The 18,553-nt window shown below is 38.5% G+C and overlaps 1 protein-coding gene across 1 annotated transcript in view; it reads right to left on the reverse strand.

Moving 5' to 3' along the window:
* PELI1 (pellino E3 ubiquitin protein ligase 1) overlaps window positions 1–1,307 on the reverse strand; it is a 56,766-nt gene extending 55,459 nt beyond the window's left edge. The window contains exon 1 of the mRNA XM_059187822.1: window positions 1,168–1,307. The gene's annotated coding sequence lies outside the window, so the exon portion shown is untranslated. The remainder of the gene's footprint in view (window positions 1–1,167) is intronic.
* Between the last annotated feature and the right edge of the window lie 17,246 nt (window positions 1,308–18,553).

Genomic DNA, 18,553 nt, shown 5'->3' on the forward strand with positions numbered 1-18,553 from the left:
TGAACCAAAACAAACAGATGACCTTTTCAAACACTTAAAGCTTCAGTCCATGGCACAATCAGCACCTTATGGATGAAATGTTCCCTCAGTTTTTTGTTAACATACTGTTTGCCGACTACACGAAGGGAAGGCTGTTGATGCTGTTAAAACCAAGACACATTTCCTTGTGTGTAGTGATTAATATCTATCAAATGACATTTAAAAAAAAAAAAAAAACACAACTCTGCCCTCCTGCCCCCCATCATTGCTCTCTTGCCTCATAAGAGACCTGAGTGTACAAAAATAAAAGTAGATGCTGAGGTGAGTTTATGATTTACAGCATTTTCCAAGAGTCCTTTGAGGTTTTAAGATTCAAATCCTATTTAAGAAGAATTATTGTGTGAACTACCTAACAATTACCCAGATTTCTTTTGGACTTCAGTTAACCTGTAACTAAAACGAGCATCTTTAACTTTTCCACGGGGCATTGGAGAACGAGTTCTTACTCATAAATGCTTTCAGGTCCTCAGACATTAGGCGCGGCGGAAGATCAAGAGCATCCATCAATTAGAGAGCTCTTCCGGACCTCAGTTTACCCACTTACGAAAACGGGCATATTAACTTGTTTCGTAGGGACCCCAGAGGTGTAATTAATTAGTGTTTTTTAAACGCTCTGAGATCCAGAGATGAAAGGAAATCCGAGAGACACGCAGAGAAGATGACAATAATCACAACAATAAAAAGAATGACTAACTTAGAAGTCTGCGTTATGTAAGGAAGGAGAAAGAAGTTAGCAGATCCACACAAACAAAAGAAAAGCCCACCGCCCCCTTTGTTTCTCTTTCAGTTCTCTCTTCCTCCCTGCCCCCGCGGAGCTCCCCTCCCGCGGCTTGCGGCCGCGCGCAGAGCGCGGGGCTAGGATTTGGCCGCCGCGCGCCGGACTCCCAGGCGGAGGGGGAGGGCGCGTCGGGCCGGCTCCTGACAAAGGCGCTTCCTCCTGCGAGGGCGCGGGATGCCCGCGCCGCAAACTCCGCTCTCTGCCGCCTTCAGCGCGGGGGCGCGCAGGCGGGCGGGGAGAGCCGGCCGGTCGCCCCAAGCAGCCGCCGAGGAAGTTACGCGCCCGCCTTGCCCGCACCCCTCGCCGGCCCCGTCACCATCCCTCCCGCGGCGCGCCGCGGCCACACTCACCGGACAATTGCTGGTGGCCGCAATCCCAGCACGGCCCCGAGAACCGGAGCGAGGGGGTGAAGTGTGCGTACGCGAGGAGCGCAAGCAGACAGCCCAGCGTTCTGCGCCGCCTTCCTCGCCAACCGGCCAAGCCCCGCGAGGGAAGTTGGCCGCGGAATCGAGTACTGAGGAGCCGCGGGCGGAGGGAAAAGCGCGGGGCCCGCTTTGTGGTGCGCTCCCGGAGGGCTCGAGGCAAATCCGAACGCGCGGCACGGCTGGGGTTGCTGGTGGAGGCGGCGGCCGCGGCGGCGCCCCCCGACGGTCCCTCCGCCTCACACCGCCTCTGGGTCACTGACACACACTCAGAAGGAGGGGAGGGGACTAACAGGAGGGCGGGGCAGGAGGGAGGGGACTAGGCAGGGCCACGGCGGGAGGCGGTGACGCTTCGCGGAGTGGTCTCTTGGGAGTTGTAGTTTTCCGACTGAAGAAAAGAGGGAAACCTTGTGGTTGAGGATGCTGCCCGCTCTTTCTGCACTGCGCATGCTCGAGGAGAGAGGGTCGGCCCCCACTGTTACTATGGTCACCGACACACCGAGGAAGAGAACGTGTTCTTTGCTGCAGCGGGCTGAACAAGGCCCTTCTTGTCTTAAGGTGCTGTTAGGGATCCCGCCCTCAGCTAGTCGTTCTTACTTTGCTCCACCCCCAGCTCCTAGCTTCACCACTCACAAGTGCCCAGTGAAGTCTGACTTCCTGTCGCTATTTCGGTCTTCCTTGCTGCTTAATTTTCTTTCAAAATTCTGAATCACAAATACCATTTTCTTTTCCTTCCCTCAAACGAATCCTCTCTGCTTTAAATTCAAGTTTTGGTTTTGTTTTGTTTTACCTAAGACTTGTAGAAGTGTAGCTGCCTTCCAGTAACCTAACAAGTAATGAAACTATTATTGACACTGTCGGAATCCCAGAGTTAATTTTTTCACTTAATTAGTCACATCAAACTTTAAGACCAGCAAAGGTAAAAAAAAGTTCAGGATTGGATTGGTATTTTTTTACTTGCTCAGTGTAAAGTAATCCAGATTTGTTTATTTTACAATCTATGATTTTTGAGAAATATACATAAATTCAAACAATACGTGGGACGTTGAAAATTGTTTACTGTACATATATTGGCAAACTTTCATTTGGCAATAACAGAAGTCTGAACTAAGGTCTGAGTATGCTGTTGGGCTGGTCAGCTAAGTCTACACCCATATCGAGCACCCAGGTGCAAATTGGTAGTGGTGGAGGGTGGTGAAAGGCAGGATACAGTTACTGGATCTCTACAGGACTAAAGGCAACCTTTCCCAAGCAAGCTCTTTTGTTTTCCTGCTCTGCCTAGCTAGAAACCCATATCCTGGAAGAAAAAGATTAATGTTTATAAATCAGAAACACATTTCGTGAGAGAAAAATTGAGGTTTTCAAATAGAATCTCAAGATCAGAAATCCTTATGCTTGTAGACCACATAATTACTTATTCAAAAAAACATTTATTGAGTATACTATGTTCCAGGCACTTTATTAGTTCTCAGAAGTAGAGATATAAGAATGTAAAAGAAAGTTCCCTTGTTTTGAAAGTGCTTGCCATACACAGAGGACACAGGTAAATAAAGGGACTCAATGTGATAAATACTGTAACAGCAAGGTATACCAGGTACTTTAATACACAGCTGCCCCAGAATCAAGCCAGATCAGGAGATGTTTCCAAAACATTCGAACTTGAAGATGACTTTGTCAACGTGCTTGTGCATTTTGGTGGAGGAGGGGAAGAGAGAAGTGGGTGGGAGCCTTGGGGGTGGAGGTAAAAGGTAGCAAGAGCAAAGTGCTAGAGGCAGGAGACTGTTCAGTATTTTGATTATGCAAAGAGTTCAGCATTGTTGGTAGAATGGGTTCGAGGGAGTGGTGAGAGGAGACACAGAAAAAGTAAGGGAAACTGCTTAGATCATGAAGAATCTTATACAATATGCTAAGGAATGTGGTCTCTTTTCTAGATGCAGTGGAAACTCATGCGAGGACTGTAAGCAGATGAAATTTTGATAAGATATGTATTTTAGAAATGCATTTTATGGATTTAAAAAAAGAGGAGAGCCTGAACTAAGGCATTGGCAATGACGATGACACTAGTGACAGAACCGAGGGTAATCAGACACTATTTAAAAGAGAGAATTAATAGACTCTAGTGAACAATTGCCTATGTTTGGGGGTGAAAGGTGAAGGAAGTTATTAATTATGATGCTTTTGGTTGCAAGCAGCAAAAACCCAGCTCTAACTGGCTTAACCAATAAACCGGTATTACCTGTCTTAGATAGAAAGTCTAATGAAAAGGTGAGCTACAGAGCTGAATGATTCAACAGTTCAGAGATGTCATGTTTCTCTCTAGTTTCATTGCTTTTCCTTCCTTAGTATTAGCCTATGATCAAGTGATAGTGGTTTTATGAAATTCCTATGGTTTTAAGTTTTACCATCTGGGTACATGAAAAGAAAAAAAAAGAGTAATTTTTGAAAACTCTTTTAGGAAGGAGAGAAAACACCTTTCCCAGAAGCCTTAAGAATTGATTCACATGTCTCTACATGGCCAGGGGATGACATGAGGCTAATTATTTAAGGATAAAGACATATACCCTTTCCATAGACCCAAAGGAGTCAGATTCCCCAAGTTGTGATGAGGAGGTATGGCTATCCCAATGAAAACTGAGGTGCTTGCCCAGAAAATGAAGAACGAAGGCTGACAGGATGGGGGGGGATCCACAATATCTATTATAGGGAAGGAGAAGGATGAGTCAGAGATTTATGAGCTAGTGATGCCATTCACTGAAATAAGGAATACAGGAGATTGAACAGCTTTTGAGGGGGAATTTGATGAATTCACTTTGGATATGTTGAGTTTGAGATAATTCTGGACATCTCTGTGGAGAAGTGGAGTAGGCAGTCATACATATATACATATGTATATGTATATATATATGACTTTAGTGCTCTGAAGAGAGATCTGGACAGCAGAAGTTATAATTGGAATATACCATCATTAAGATGGCAGTCAAAATTACAGGAATGGATGAAATAATCCCAGGGGGAGTATGTAGAGCAGAAAAGGAAGAATCAATAATAGCATCCTGGGGAACACCAGCACATAAGGCGTAGGCAGGAAGATCATGAAAATGCTGGGTAACTAGCAAGAGAACTAGAACATACAAAGAAGTAGGAAAATGTAATCTATAACCAGGAGAAAAGTCAGTCAACATCAACACAGAAATGACGAAGATGGCAGAATTAGCAGTCGACAACATTAAAAATTATTATAAATATGCTCCATATACTGAAAGAGAAATTAAAGATATAAAAATGTGGAATTTCAATGAACATAAAAATTTCACTGGGTGGGATTCACACTCAAGCAGATTGGATGCTCGGGAAATAAGATTGGTAAACTTGAAGACAAGGCAGTAGAGTCTGGCATGTGAAGGAAAAAACTAAAACAAATGACAAGAACTCAAAAAAGGCAAACAACCTCAGTGATCTTGGTAGGATAATACCAAGTATTCTAATTTTTGTGCAACTGGAGTGCCAGATGAGAGAAAGGTGAGAAGAGTGACAGAAAAATTCTTTGAGGGGTGCATGGGTGGCTCAGTGCGTTAAAGCCTCTGCCTTTGGCTCAAGTCATGATCCCAGGGTCCTGGGATCGAGCCCCGCATGGGGGGGGGGTGTCTCTGCTCAGCAGGGAGCCTGCTTTCTCCTCTCTCTCTGCCTGCCTCTCTGCCTACTTGTGATTTCTGCCCGTCAAATAAATAAATAAAATCTTAAAAAAAATTATTTGAAGTAATATAGCTAAAAATTTTATAAAAATTATAAACTTAAAGACTCAAAAAGTTCAATGAGCCCTAAGCAGAGTCAGCACACATACTCACAAAACCACCACAAAAGACATCATCATTAAATTGTTGAAAACTTGTGATAAGAAGAAAATGTTAAAAGCAGCCGGTGGGGGTGGGGGAGAAAAGTACCTTAAGTATAGAGAAACAAAGACAAAAATTCAATAAACTACTGATCAGAAACTATGCAAGTTAAAAGACAATGAAAGGGGATTTTAAAAAGTGCTGAAAGAAAAGTCTGTCACATAGAATCCTCTATCAAGAGAAAATATCTTTCAAAAATGAAAGCTAAAGAAAATGAGAGAATGTTACTAGCAGAACTGCACCACAAGAAATGTTAAAGCAACTTATTCAGCATTAAATACACACATACACACACAGAAACTTGGAATTACAGTAAAGAATGAAGAGTTCTGGAAATGGTAACTATGTAAGTAAACACAAAAGACCCCCCACTTAAAAAATTTTAAGTGATAATTACTACTTAAAACAGTGTTTTATAGGGTTCATAATATATGTAGAAGTTAAAAGCTTGACAATAGTAATTCAAATAATGGAAGGTGAAATGGAATTATATTGTTAGAATTAAATTATATGTGAAATGTTGTACTCTCATTTGAAGGTCAGGTGTGATAAATTAAAAATGTGCATTCTAAATCTTAGAAGATCCATCAAAAATAAAACAGGCAGAGCTAATAAGTCAACAGTGGAGATAAAATGAAATCTTAAAAAAAGTATGTGTGAATGTAGAAACAGAAATATGAAGAAATCTGCATCCTTAACAACCATAGAGCTGACATGGGTTCTGGAATTTCTATCTCTTCACCTCTTTTAAGTGAGACAGAAGTAAACTTCTTCCTTATTTATAGGCATTGTTATTTTGTATTCTATCTATGTACAGCTGAACATAATCAGAAGAGCTACATGGTCTTCTGTTTCATGAAATAAAGTAGCTTCATGAAATAAAGTGTATTTCTCAGAATCAGGTAGACCCACACATTGCTCAAAATTTGGTTTCATTGGCAGCAACTTCAACATAATTCTGGAGTTTGTGTACTTGTCACTAAAATTGCGGGAATAGTTTATCTTTTGTATGATCATCACTTATTATTAGTTCAATTTTTCTTGAAAGAGGAAATAACATGTAAAGTCCTTGGAATAGAGCAAATGTTCAGTCAATATATACTACTTTGAAACAACCACCATAATAACGTGCCCAATTTAGACATTATGGGGTTTGTACTTTAAAGTCAGGTAGAAAATCAAGGTGGCATTCATTTATATATGAAAATCAGTGATTGTCTTTTTTGAAATTGTGTTCACCATACACTTCTGTATAGTTCTTCAAAATCTGCTCTGCTTTGAATTCAGGAAACTTTAGTCACAGGAAATGACTGCACCTTCACTTACCAGCATCTACTCAGTCTATGTATCTAGTTTAATACTGAACATTTCCTTGACCAAAACAGCTATCCTTTTTGCTTATCTGCACTTTCAAATTTGGTTTATTCAAATACCTAGTCATTTCAGTAAGAAGTGAATCCTGGAGGATTAATAACTTGGGTTTTGTTAGATCTCTTAAATTCTAAAAAATTCTTGATCTTGAGAATGTGCTCAGTAAATTCCAATGTTTCCTCCACCATTGGACCATATAAAAATCAACTAAAACTGTGTTTCTACCCTCATTCCAAACATACATGACAATGGTATTTAGAATATGAATATAAAGGAAGAAATCACAATATTGATACCTTTCTCCAAAACATCATGCAATTAATCTAATTTGCTAGTAAATGATGTAGCGGGAATTGGATACACCAATCTTTCCTTATGCCTTGAAAAAAACTGTTACAAACTTATTTTTCTTCTTTCATTGCAAATGTTTCATCTGCAGCATAGGAATGTACCTTTTCATATTTTGTCCAAATTTCTCATATGCTGACAAATGATTATATCCTGTTAGTTCATGTATGTTAAAAGTTTTTTGTTTTGTTTTGTTTTTACTAGAAATGCAGGCAGTCTTCTCTTTGGGATCAGGAAGACCTGGACCACGTACTGAACTCTTGCTAAGGCTCTCAGATTTGAGAGTAATAATGTGTGTTTTGGGGAGGAGGCATGCATTTTAATATTCATATATTATGTAGGTTACTCTTAAAACTTCTACCTTCCAATAGTCCTCCCTAAAATAAAATTATTCTCTTTTAATGTTCTCAGAGTCTCCAAATAGCTCACAGTCAACATGGAACATGTTCCTATTTTAAACCTGTGAATGGCACACAATTTGAGGGCCTGGGCTTTCACTCAAAAGATTTGTAGGACCCAAATGCTGTCTCTGACATTTTAGATATATTTGGAAAATGTCAACGACAAGCTAGTTAAGATTTTAATGTTTTAAAGGAGTATGCTTTTATACCAAAGAATGCAGCCTGTATATTCTCAGTATTAGGCCAACCAACACATATGCAAGCAGTCATTTTGGAACTTTAAAAAGTACTAAATAATGAGAAGTGGGAAATTCATGGAGAGAAGATTTAGATTGCGTTTCCACCCCTATTGATTTATATGTTCATGGAATAATTACTTGTATTTTTATACTTCAAATTTCATGCATTAATTCTTTCATTGAATACTCATTGATCATAGTGCCAAGCTATGGGTGTGAAAGATTAATTAGTCATATTTCCAAAACTCCAAAATCTTCTAAGCCAGGGAATAGATAAGTAAAACAAAATCTTACCACTTTTCTAGAAGTATGTTTTGGAAACAGTGGATATGTAGACAAGGGAATAATCATTTTACATGAGAATACAGTTAGAAAACACTTCAAAGAGGATGTAGTGGTTGAGCTGAGTCCTGAAAAATGACTAGGTACTTACCAGGTGACCAAGGACATTTCAATACAGCTTGCACTATAAGAAAAAACATGGAAGATGAAATAGCATGGCCTACTTGGAGACCTATAAGCAGTTCAGGCCAGATCATAGGGTGTGATTTGGGCACTCTGAATCATGAGGTTAGGTAAATTGTTCTGGGATCAGATCACAGAAATCTTTCTATGCCATGCCATGCCATGCCATGCCATGGAGTTTGGCAATGAGAAATTGTTGAAAGAATTTAAACCAAGGAGTGATATAAATCATATTTGTGTTTGAGCAGGGTGACCAGTTAAAGAATATGTAATAATTCAGGTGAGAGATGACGGACAAACTAAGTAGCTGTGGAGAATGGAGAGAAGAAAACAGACACCAAAGACATTCAAGAGATAAAATAAATGGGACTTAATTGCTGATTGGATGTGGGAAGTGAGGAGAAGAGGAGAGAAGGATAAGTTTGAGGTTCCTGGCTGTTTAACTGGGCATTACACATTGAAGTTACTTATTAAAATAGTGAACATAGGAGGAGAAGCAACTTTGTAGAGAATAATGAGTTTCATTTTGGACAACAGAGTTTGAATGAATGTGATGATATCCAGTAGACATGAGATAAATAAATATGCCATCACTGAAGTAAGACCCCCCAGGGACAGGGGTGCCTGGGTGGCTCAGTCAGTTGAGCCTCCAACTCTTGGTTTTAGCTCAGGTCATGATCTCAAGGTCTTGAGATCAAGCCCTGCTATGGGATCTGTGCTCAGTGGCGAGTCTGCTTCTCTCTCTCTCCCCCTTTCTCTTTGCCCCCGCCCCCCCTCATATAAATAAATAAATCTTTTTAAAAAGATCCCCCAGGAAGAGTGTGTAGAGTAATAACAGTAACAACAGTTAACATTTAGTGCATTACTAAGATCTTACCTGTACCAAGCATCCTGCTCTATTATCTCATTTTATCTTTGACACAACTCTATAGATAAGTACTAGCGATTGTTAATTTTATGTGTCTGACTGGGCCAGATACTTGCTTATACATTATTCTGGGTGTGTCTCTGTGGGTGTTTTTGGATGATACTGACATTTGAATCACCAGACTGAGTAAAGCAAATCGTACTCCCCAATGTGAGTGGGCTTTATCTGATCAGTTGAAAGACTGAATAGAACAAAAAGCCTGAATCTTCCACAAATAAGGAGGAATTTCCTCCTGCCTGACTGCCTTGAGCTTGGACATTGGTTTTCAGCTATCTGAAAGTCCTGCTGTTAGCAGAGGTCTCAGTTTTAACCTCAGCACTGCCAGACCACTACAAATCCCTTTAGGGGCATTAAAACCCTGGCCCCAGGCCCTTAAAACTGAGATTTAGGTCTCTGGCTTTGAGTCCCCTTCTCCGGACACAAACGCTTTTCCCGCTGGCAATAAGGATTTCTCTTGATTTCTTTCAGTTCCGCTGTGTTGTTACATTTACCCAGGATGTCTACGTATTTGTATGAGAAAAGGTGGCTACAATTAGCTCAGTCAGCCATGCTGTGGAAGTCTACTTTTCACTTTTTTTTTTAACTTTTCACTCGTTTTTAAAAGCAGTTTCAAATGTTTTGCCACAACTACCTGTATTCTTCTTTTTTAAAAATCTTTTACTGATACCTTTAAGAACATTTCTGACTTTCTAAAATACTACTTCCTTCACGTTCAAGTACAAAAGAAATACACTGACTGTGAAGCATTACCATCTCTGGAGTGGTAGTATATACATTTTCGAGGCATGATTAGGAAATATTGGGGAGCCAGGCTGGGGTGTGGAGGGAATTTAGGGTAAATAGCCATATTTAAAGTTGGCATGTTATAGGACTGTAAGTTCATGGTACTCACTCTAAGTCTCCTTGTTTCATCCTCCCAACTAGGCTGGTGTCCCACAACCCAATGTCTCCTTGGTAGTTTTCTCTAGTTCTTTGAATTAGTAAGTAAAGTAGCAAGTTACTCTCAAAACTCATTGGTTTTTGTTTCATTTCATTCATTCATTTCATTTTGTTTTAACGTCTTTTCCTAGTTAAGCTCTGCTTTTTTCAGGATTGATCCCTCCTAATCAGGTCTCCTGAACTGGTACTGCTTTAATATTTTCTCAGATGATTCCCCCATTCAGTTTCACAACCTGCCTTAAGCATCTGTCTCCTGCTTGTCCTGCCTCCACAGTTACCTCTCAGAGATCAGTTTCTTCACAACCCCACCCTGCTGTGTCACTGTATAAAACTCCCAACCTCCCAACCTGAGTCACCACACGCCCCCTGCTAGTGTTACCAGCCAGGGTTCCTGCCCCCAGCCTGTCTCTTCTCTGATAAAATCAGAGTTGCACATTAGCCAAGTCATATAGTTCCATCCATTCAACCAGACTTAGCAGCCTGGAGTTTTTCAGTTTATGGGAGAATGTTTTTAATGCATTATTTACACATCCTTTTATTATAAGAAATTTCAAAATATACAGAAGAACAGAAAGTAGTCCAATGAATCCCATGCATCCATCATCCATCTTGAAGATATTTCAACTCCTGGCCAACCTTGTTTTGTCTCTACCTCCACTACACCCACTTGTTCTGTTATTTCAAAACAAATCCCAGATGCCATATAATTTTATCTGCGTATTCATACATGTCTCTTAAAAACTGGGAATCTTTATTTTAAAAACAAAACTATAACATGATTATCGCACCTAAAAATAACTTCCTGAATATTTCCTTAATACACTCAAATACCCAGACAATTTTTTTAAACTATTGTTATTAACATATAATGTATTATTTGCCCCAGGGGTACAGGTCTGTGAATTGCCAGGTTTACAGACTTCACAGCACTCACCATAGCACATACCCTCCCCAATGTTCATAACCCCACCACCCTCTCCCTACCCTCCTCCCCCCAGCAACCCTCAGTTTGTTTAGTGAGATTAAGAGTCTCTTATGGTTTGTTTCCCTCCCGATCCCAACTTGTTTCATTTATTTTTTTCCTACCCCCCAAACCCTCCACATTGCATCTCCACTTCCTCATATCAGGGAGATCATATGATAGTTGTCTTTCTCTGATTGACTTATTTCACTAAGCATAATACCCTCTAGTTCCATCCACGTCATCGCAAATGGCAAGATTTCATTTCTTTTGATGGCTGCACAGTATTCTATTGTATATATATACACCACCTCTTCTTTATCGATTCATCTGTTGATGGACATCTAGGTTCTTTCCATAGTTTGGCTACTGTGGACATTGCTGCTATAAACATTTGGGTGCATGTGCCCCTTTGGATCACTACATTTGTATTTTTAGGGTAAATACCCAGTAGTGCAATTGCTGGGTTGTAGAGTAGCTCTATTTTCAACTTTTTGAGGAACCTCCATGCTGTTTTCTAGAGTGGCTGCACAAGCTTCCATTCCCACCAACAGTGTAGGAGGGTTCCCCTTTTTCTGCATCCTTGCCAACATCTGTCATTTCCTGACTTGTTAATTTCAGCCATTCTGACTGGTGTGAGGTGGTATCTCATTGCGGTTTTGATTTGTATTTCCCTGATGCCAAGTGATATTGAGCACTTTTTCATGTGTCTATTGGCCATGTGGATGTCTTCTTTGCTGAAATGTCTGTTCATGTCTTCTGCCCATTTCTTGATTAGATTCTTTGTTCTTTAGGTGTTGAGTTTGATAAGTTCTTTATAGATTTTGGATACTAGCCCTTTATCTGTTATGTCATTTGCGAATATCTTCTCCCATTCTGTCTATTGTCTTTTGGTTTTGTTGACTGTTTCCTTTGCTGTGCAAAAGCTTTTGATCTTGATAAAGTCCCAATAGCTCATTTTTGTCCTTGCTTCCCTTGCTTTTGGCGATGTTTCTAGGAAGAAGTTGCTTTGGCTGAGGTCAAAGAGGTTCTTCGTTCTTCTCAAGGATTGTGTGTTCTTCTCTTGTGTTCTTCTCAAGGACTTTGATGGATTCCTGTATCACATTGAGGTCTTTCATCCATTTTGAGTCTATTTTTGTGTGTAGTATAAGGAAATGGTCCAGTTTCATTCTGGATGTGGCTGTCTGATTTTCCCAACACCATTTGTTGAAGAGACTGTCTTTTTTCCATTGAACATTCTTTCCTGCTTTGTCGAAGATTAGTTCACCATAGAGTAGAGGGTCCATTTCTGGGCTCTCTGTTCTGTTCCATTGATCGATGTGTCTGTTTTTGTGCCAGTACCAAATTGTCTTCATGATTACAGCTTTGTAATAGAGCTTGTAGTCTTATCCAGACAGTTGTTAATGGCCAAAATGCCATTGGTTGTTATTATCACTTAAGTCTCTCTTTTTAAAAAAGCTTTGTATCAGTGTAATATATATATGGAACACCCAGTTCAACCATGACCAGCGATCTCTCTCCTTGTATCATCTCTACTTCTACCCACTCTCCAACTTCCATTCCTTTATCTTTTAACAGTGTTTTGAGGCAAAATGTTACATATATTTCAACATACAAAACTTAGCTGTACGGTTTTGATAAATGGATATGTCAATATAACCCATATCCCTGTCATCACATAGGAATTTACATCTCTCTAGATAGTCCCCTTGTGCCTCTTACTCCTTCACAGGAAACTTCTATGTTGACTTTTTTGAACCTTACATTAGTGTGTGTTCTAGGCCTTTCTCCTCTTTAAGTACAGCTTCTTCTCAATATAATGTTTGTGAAATTCATTTAGTCTACTTCCTATAATTGCTATCACTACTATAATATGTGTCTCTTTTCTCCTGTTGATGGATATTTGGTTAACGAAAGTTTTTGTTATTGAGAATAAAGCTGCTATGAACATTCCTCCATAAGACTACCAGTGTTTAAGTCTCTTTTAAGGTTTAAGTGGTGTGTGTGTGTATGTGTAGTTGGTTGTAGGGGGTTGGTTGTTGTTGAGGAAATAAGGTCATTTGTCTGGTAGAATGTCTAGTCTGGATTCTGTTAACTGCATCTACATGTTTGTTTGTTTTTTTAAATTGTATTTATTTATTTGACAGAGAGAGGGAGAGATCACAAGTAGGCCGTGCAGCAGGTGGGAGGTGGGGAGACAGGCCCCCTGTTGAGCAGAGAGAGCCCGAAATGGGGCTCGACCCCAGGACCCTGAGATCATGACCTGAGCCAAAGGCAGAGGCTTTATCTCACTGAGACACCCAGGTGCATCTACATATGTTTTACGTATTCCTCTGTCCCTTGAATTTTCTGTAAATTGATAGTTAGATCTAGAGGCATAAAAGATTCAAGTTCAATTTTGTCAAGACTGTTTCAAAGGTGGTGTTATGTGCTTTCATTAGAAGATTCACAGTTATGGGTGTTCTTTTATTTGTCACTATAACTTTGGAATGGATTTCTAGAAATAAGATTGTTGGATCAAAGGGTAAATGTGCTTATAATTTCACAAGATTTAATTTAGAAGATTTTCAGAGGTGTATTATAAACTATAATATGCGGTTCCGTAACTGATATTAGCCAGTGGCAGTAATTTTGCTACATAGAAATTATGTACATACATGCACAGTTGAATCTCATTATTCATAGTAGCTACGATCTATAAAGTTGCTGCAAACACTGAATTAGTGAATATTGAACCATGCTTCTTCAAATAGAATATTAAGATCTGTGAGCATCTGGTAACTTAAATTTTTGACTGCTCTTTGCATGTCCATGAATGACCTGCGAAGGCACTATGAGCATTTATTTGGGAGGAACAAATAAATTTTAGCTAGTGGGTTAATACATGAATACATACTCCATGAAGAATGAGAATCAACTCTATACATAAAACAGGGTTAGCATCCCTTTCTAATCCCCCAGAAACTGGGCAACTAAAAAGAAGAATAAACTTACTCTTTTCAGCAAGCTCAATAGGACTATAGTTCCATGAGAACTAGGCTTGATGGGGGTATCCTGCCTCAAAATATGTGTATATTTAAGTGTAACTGTAACTCATTGTGATAGGAGATGTAGGTAGATTGGGTTTTAGATAGGCTAACTTTTTTACTAAAAAAGAAACCTGCTTAGGTGAGAAAAGCAATATAATAATGTAGAGGTAGAAATGGCATGAGGGCTAGAAAGATAAATGCACAAGTGCCTAAGAAAACTAGCTTAAAAGCTGACTTGATAGAAAGAAAAGACTGAGAGCTCGATACATAATGAAAGCAAAGAATATAGTTCTAACATAGTTTAGTGAATGGGGTGTGAGAGACATACTACCTAATGAAGATGTGTGGTGATGAGAAGAATCAGTTTACCTGGGAGCTGAGAAGTAATAGAAACAGAAAAGCCTTTGCCTCACTAATGAAAAGAAAAAAAGCTCTGACTTGGACTTGAGGGTATATGTATAGGAAAATATATAAAATAGTATCCCTATAAAATAAATGGGAAAATAGTAAAAATAGACCAAGTGAGTCCAGAATATGGATTAAAAAATTGTCTTATTCTAGGTATGAACCTCAAAAACAATTTGTAAAGAGTCTGACTAATTAATAAGTGGCAGCAGATCAGCATAATAAATAAAACTGAATGCCTGGTGATTTACATATTGAGATAGATTTTCTGCTCCCCAGGGTCTCTGTAAATTATAGTCATACATTTGGCTCTCCACAAATTAAGCAAATGCTGGTATAAAGAACTATCAGAGATACTAGAGGTAACACATTGCATAATGGCCATATTTTCTAAATATATCATAACAATTACTTTTCCATCTCTTATCCCTAATACCATTCTCTTGAGAGGCAATAGTAGAAAATATACCACTAGATTTTTGCTTCAGACTTGCCCTTAACATTTCTCTCGAGGTTAGATATCAGGCTGAAGATACTTCTTGAAGTCAGGTCAGACATTCTAGTGCTTGACCACAACACTTATATCCCTACGGTGAGAAATTCCAGCCTCCTTCCAAGCCCCAACCAGGATTCCCATAAAACCCTCCTATAATTCTTTCTCCTAAGACGCTCTCATAAACAGCATATTCTAAATCATAGGTAACTAGCCTGGGTCTCCCTTTGCTTATTGAACATCTTGGCTGCACTCACTAGTTTCTCTCTGGCTTTAAGAATTTCAAAGATCATCTCTAGGAAGTAGGAAAAAAAACCTTCTTGATGTAGAGGGGGAAATGGTACTGGAAAGCCCATCAGTATTATATACTTTTAAAGAAAGCAACTTGATTCATATGAAGATTATCATTACTATGACAGACATCTACATTTTAGTTTCTTACTGCCAGACTTAACAGCGTTTAGGGAAATCCTGAAAAGTAATTCTTATCCCCCTGAAGACTAGAATTCAGGAAAGCTCTGCCACTCAGAAGTGATTTTGCTGACTGAGAAGAATAAACAGGAATTCAATAAAAACTTTATCCTGGTGGGCCTGGGTGGCTCAGGAGGTTAAGCCTCTGCCTTTGGCTCAGGTCATGATCTCAGGGTCATGGGATCGAGCCTCGCATCGGGTTCTCTGCTCAGCTGGGAGCCTGCTTCCCCTCTTTCTCTGCCTGCCTTTCTGTCTACTTGTGAGCTCTCTGTCAAATAAATAAATAAAATCTTTTAAAAAAACAACAAAACTTTGTCCTATACATATAAAGTAGTAGAATTGATATGAAATTAAAAAAAAACTTTCATAATTGCAGGTTCAGTTTGAACTTTTGTTTATTTAATTTCTAAATTTCGTTGTTCAATTAGAACCATATAATAACACTCATGAGATTATTTTGCTATTCAAAGCAATTTGTTGCTATTCATTCCATAACCATAGCTCTCTATCCTCATCTTTCACTCTCCAATTTCAAATTCCAACAGATTATTCAACAGGATGATTAGACTGAGCTAGGAGTTGAAGACAAATAGATGATGCTTAACATAAAGAAATGTAATACATAATGTAATATTCCATTTTGAAATAAGTTAGACACTAAGATTTAGAAATACAACTGCTATGAATTTTTACTGATGACTTGGCCATTTGTGACCTAGGCTATTGATATGGTCAACCACACATGAATAAAAGGCAAACATTTCTATACAGGTAAATAAATAAATACAGGTAAATTGGTTAGCCTAGAAGAAACTTCAAATCTATTTTCATAAATGGAACAGAGAAAATGAAACCAAATGACACTGGGGGGGGGGGAAGATAGGTTATCTCATATTCCTATATCATAAAAATCCCAATTATCCTTAGATCATTTATCCAGCAATCAAAATAGCACCCAATAACCCAAAGGTAAAACTTCTGAGCTGTTAGGAAAAAAAAAAAAGGCAAAAAAATGTTTAAAAAGCTATATACTAAAGCTCGTAACTGTATTAGTAGAAAATGTGCTAATATTAAACTCATTTAAATAAACTTGATATTTCATTCCCCTAGTCACAGAAAATTAGAAGCAATATTTTTTTAACCCCCAGTTATTAGAGACTCTAACATTTATTATGTTTATTATGTTTACTATGTGTGAGGGATAGTTACATAAATAGCTAACTTAATCCTATGAGGTATGTATTATGATTCCCCTCATTTCTCAGACAAGGAAACAGAAGTAGAGGGAAGTGGTTAAATTTGCCCACAATCACACAGAAACCAGGAGGGTCAGGATTCCAACGCAAGTGTTTTACCAGAGACCACCCTTTGGACATTAATGGCAGACATCAGGAACTGTGAATCTAGTGATGAACAGGTTGGGGAGGCCCCTGCTGTCAAGGTCTATGGGGGCTGGGGAACTGTAAGAGGAGTGATTCCAATAGCACAACAGCGGGAGGCTGAGGATTGGGAGCACCAGACCCTTTACCTTTATTATTGAATTCATTCTTTGCAACCATTCTGTAACTTAGAAGCAACCCTTTTTTAAATGAAGAAATTGAGGTTGTGAAGCATTAAATAAATTCCCCCCAAATTGCATAGTTAGTAAACAGTGGACCTGGGGTTTGAATTCATGTCTGTCTGATATGAAACTCAATTTCTTTCTCCTACACCTCACCCCTCTTACAAGCCCAAGGAACACAGGAACTTATAAAGCATTTTGTCTAAAATTCTGTATAAAAGGCAAGAGTCCTGAACACACAACACCAGCCTGAGAGTTTTGTTGAATACATAAAGTGGTTGAATGTAACAGTGGTACAATAAAATGTGTACAATTAAGACCCCAGTAATCAAGAATCAGTGACATTATGTTGATCACTCTCTGTTTAAGAGAACAGGGGAAAGTATTGCATATTTTAAAAAGTTTAAAAATAGATACGGTTAAAATTAAACGTGCATTCAAAGGGATGAGCTTCAAGTATCTGGAAAATTTTCCTATGTGGAATAATACCTCTTTTCTAATGATGCCAGATAACTAAAGTTTCCTATATTGGGAAACAGTACAAATAGACATATTAAATAAAGGTTAACACTATTTTGTGTCATAGAGCCCAACAAAACAGTCCCAGCACTTTAATACCAACTTGGATTATGTGTTAGTACCGAAGCATACAGTATCTAAAATGTGTTCGTTCAAGTTATAAGAAATTACAATTTGCTAGGAATTCAAACTATCAGGAAAGTAAAATAATTGGATTTCTCTCCATTCTGTACTTATGTATGAAAAAAAGGATACCAGATGTTCTTCAGAGATCTCTGAACTTAAAATTCAGGTATTATGCTGAGCAAAATAAGTAAATCAAAGAAAGACAATTATCATATGATCTCTCTGACATAAGGAATTTGAGAGGCAGGGCGGGGGATTTGGGGAGTAGGGAAGGAAAAAATGAAACAAGATGGGATTGGGAGGGAGACAAACCATAAGACACTCTTAATCTTACAAAACAAACTGAGTATTGCTTGGGGGTGCGGGGATGGGTAGGGAGAGGGTGATGGGGTTAGGTATGTGCTATGATGAGTGCTGTGAAATGCGTAAGCCTGATGATTCACAGGCCTATACCCCTGGGGAAAATAATAAGTTATATGTTAATAAAAATAATTTTAAAAAATTCATGTATTCAGTACCAAATAAATGAAGAGTTTACTTTAAAGAGTAATATATATGATAGGTCTTAACATACAATGTTGAACTGTATTTCCTATACTTTCCCTATAGTGCTGTGTTGATGAATGGTCTCATCAATCGTGAATGGTTTCATCAACCACTGTGGATCATGATGTTAATCATGTTAATCATGATGTTAATCATGATCCACAGTGTCCACCCTGAGCTACGAAAAGACAAAAAAAACTAAAAACTACATTCAATGTAATGATTCAATGAATAGATTCGATTACCACCTAAAGTGAGCCAACTATTGCTTAGCTAGTATCTTTCAGATAACTCAAATACTAATGAGAAAATTTCACTCTCCAGTCTATTCTTGAAAACATTTGAAAAAATATTTAATGAAAAGTATTCTTAGAAATATAAGAAAATAATGTTTTCATTTACTGCATATTACTTTTGTTGACTTGTATGTTCTTTTAAAGTCCCATGTCCTGCTTAGGTGTTTGATGTATATTTAATGAAAAATTTTAACAATTTAAAAATAGCTAATAAGAAATTTTCAGTTGGTTAATGATCATAGACAATATTCAAGCAAACAAAAAAAAATACCATTTGTTACTTAATAGCTTTAACATTTTGTTTGGGTTGCAAGAAAACTTTG

This window comes from Mustela lutreola, chromosome 9 (genome assembly GCF_030435805.1).
Source record: "Mustela lutreola isolate mMusLut2 chromosome 9, mMusLut2.pri, whole genome shotgun sequence".
In the NCBI taxonomy this organism is placed as follows: Eukaryota; Metazoa; Chordata; class Mammalia; order Carnivora; family Mustelidae; genus Mustela; species Mustela lutreola.